This window comes from Pinus tabuliformis, chromosome J (assembly GCF_031772625.1).
Source record: "Pinus tabuliformis cultivar Carrire ecotype Pingquan chromosome J, CPIR1, whole genome shotgun sequence".
NCBI lineage: Eukaryota > Viridiplantae > Streptophyta > Pinopsida > Pinales > Pinaceae > Pinus > Pinus tabuliformis.
Window position 1 is genome coordinate 504,815,990 of NC_142295.1, and position 3,388 is coordinate 504,819,377.

Below are 3,388 nucleotides of genomic sequence, written 5' to 3' on the forward strand. Positions count from 1 at the left end.
GTTGATTTCTACTTCTAGTACTGACTGGCGATGCCTCTTGATCCTCTTCATCTGGGAGAATGAAATCCCACATTCCTTGTACTTCTACAACTTCTTCTTTATCAATAGGCTCCTCATTGGAAATTTCCTCTTCTTCTTCTTATGATTCAGCATTTGTGATAGCATTGGGAGGCTTTGAATTAGTTGAAGGATTTCTTCTATAAGGCTTGTAAGGTTTTTTAGAAGAGGTATCTGCTACTTGTTTCTTAATGTCAACCATTTCGTTAGACATGGTTTTCAAAACTTTCTGCAATCCTTCTAAATCGAATGGGTCTTTTGATTGTTTTTTCTTGGGATCTTCTTTAAAAGTAACCTTCTTAGATTTTCGTTCGTCAACATCATTTTTCTTTTCTAAGGCTATGATACATTTCTCTACCACTATTGCTTCCTTCATATTGTCAGCTAAAGTTGTTTTGTTAGCTCTATCAACGAAGATTGCTATGTTTTATGGTAGAGCAGATATGTACCATTCACTTCGAACTTCTTTGCTAGGCTTATAGGTGGTAGGAATTTTGTTCAAAAGTTTATTGAAACGTGAGTTAAAATCTTTGACAGGTTCCCTTGATTCAGCCCTAAGGTTAGACAGGTCATTGATCAGTGTCGTAGTAGACCTGCCATCACCAAACTTACTCAAGAATTGTTCTTGTAAAATATCCCAACGAGTGATAGATCCAGATGGTAATGAGAAATACCATGATCCAGTTGCTCCCTGCAAAGTGTAAGGAAAGAGCCGGATGACAATGTCTTCATTAGTAACCCCATTGAGATTTATGGATAACATAAAGTTGTTTATCTGTTCTTTTGCTAGCATGTCTGCTTCAAGATTAAACTTAGGCAGCCATTTTCAGGGTGGGCCAGTAATTGACTGAAGGGCGCAGGCATTAAGACTACCCCTAGGTTATTCCATGGAGTTTGGGCCATCAATAAACTACTAATAGAGGAAAGCGCATAGGATGATCCTTGCAGTTGGGAAGATGAGGATATTACAGTTCCAGATGATTGAGATGGAGATGTTGAAGTTCCAGTGGTCTGGTGGACAATAATTTGAAGTGGAGGAGTGGATGGTTGACTTCGCGGTGGACAGGTTGAGATGGATGATGATGATTAAAGAGTCTCGCTATCAGAACCTTTAGGCGATTTCCTTGCTCTTTTCCTTGTAGGTAGAGGTAATTCAGTTGGTTCGATACCAAAATTTTCACTCTGCAATCTGGTAAGGGGATGAGAAGGGTTATATTGCGAAGTCACACTACCTTGAGATTTTTCAGATTTTTGGGGAGATATAGAAAATCGCTGAAGTTTATGGATCAAAGATTCAACTTCAGGAGGTTCAATACTATATTTCTCTGAAATATTCGGGTTTGTGGTAGTGTTTGTTGTTTTATCGATTTCTCACTCAAGATTTAAAGATTTTAAATGCGATGGATAAGTCGAGGGAGACGGTGAGGGCGATTCACTCTCAGAATGGTATTTAGATTTAGATTTACTTGCCATTCATAGTTCGGGGCCCTCCTTCTAGCGCCAAATATGTTGAAGCCCCGAAAATCGGGTCTACAATAAGGGGGATACCCACCCGGTCCAGACCTTTGTTAGCAGCTCCTTTTCCGTTTGGTATAGTGGGTCCGACTGGGGATATGGGACCAATTTCCCAATTTATGTGTGTGTGTGTGTTGAGAATTGATATTTCTTTCCTAATAACTTCTAAGTAAAATGCTTTTATTCTAAATTTAATTTAACAACATGCAATCGTATTCTAATGAACAAAAATGTCTAATTCTAAAACTAACCCGGGATTTAATCTTTCTGTTATGTGATCTAAAATAGTTTCTACAACAATTGGTAATAAATATCATTCAATTGCTATAAAAAAAGAATTCAATAAAGATGAATTGTTTCGTATAAAAAGTTAGTCGAACAGTTGTGAAAACATATCGCATAATAAGTCACTCATATATTAAGCATAAATAGATAGCTATCACCGTACAGAAGTGCCAAATGATAACTCAAGCATTCAAGCATTCATATATAAATAACTGAACATGAATATCACCTCAACACATAAGCAGAAATTGTTAAGAGATAGAAGTATCATTTATAACAAGTTCTACTCATGAGCTCCAACAATAATGATTTATCTCTTCTTAATTCAACATCTACTAAGAGTACAAAAGTGCAATTTCAGTAGCAGATATTAAACACAGATGTCAATAAATCTTGTTCCATTCATTCATCAAAACCTCATCGGAGGGTGCTGAAGTGCATGTTCCGAGGACAAGTTTTTGATAAATTTCAGGACCCTTCTCTAAATGCATGAGAAGGGTTTAAATACTACTAGCTAAATCTAAAAATAGTTTATTACAAAAATATAGGAGGCGGTTTAAATGACTGTCCTAATTTCAGGCAAAAACAAAGCAAAACTAAAACTAAAACTGAATCTAGAAGTAAAACTAGCAATTAACTATCTATGTATCTGATCCTTGTAGTCACAAGCATCCAGCATCGGCTTAAGAAGAGTTGGCTGGCCGACCTCCGATTTTAGCTGTCCTACGAAAATGGAATCAACAATTGCTGGCTCCATCTTCTCGGTAGAATTAGTGAGACATTTGAAAGTCATGCACTGACTATGTGGCTTAACCAAGTTTAGCCAGTAAGAATCCTAGTTTAACTTGGTTAACCTTTTGATGGACTCTGCTCTTTCTTGAGCCTGTTGTCTCCAGCTTGTTTGTAGATGCTGCACATTTGGTAGAAATTTACATACCACTTGAAGATATCCCTGATAAATACCACTGGTTTTTAGAGCTTGGGTTTTGCCTTTCGCCTTTAGCACTTTTTTCTACAATTTTCCGTGCTTATAGGCGATTGAGTGATTAGAGGCTTTCCTTTTCAAGAGGTTTTTCCTAGGGATGCGCGATTAGTGCTAAGGGCTAAGCACTAATCGTACATCGGAAACTGCCTCGATTTCTTGATTCAGGCTTCCTTGGTGCTAATTTTTGCCTCTTGCGTGCTTTTTGTTAGAGGATCTAAACCTTAAATTTTGTGGAGAGAATGATTCCATGAGTTCTTAGCTCTGAGTCTTAAACTATCGGTCTGTTATCTCAGAGCTATCAAGAACCCATTTGACCATGTCTGTGTATTGAGGAATCTTGGGCCTTGTCGCTATCCAGTGCAAGAATGAGCATGCTAGTTCTGTAATTGATGCCTCAGATGGCCCGCGTGAGTCTTCAGTAGCTATAACCTCCATGACTCTGGGATTTTCTTCCTCGAGTAGATTGTGCATGCCTTCCTAAGTAGTAATGCCGGAATCTCTATTACAGGTGGTGTCTGTGTATAAGGGCGTCATTTCTTTGTCTTC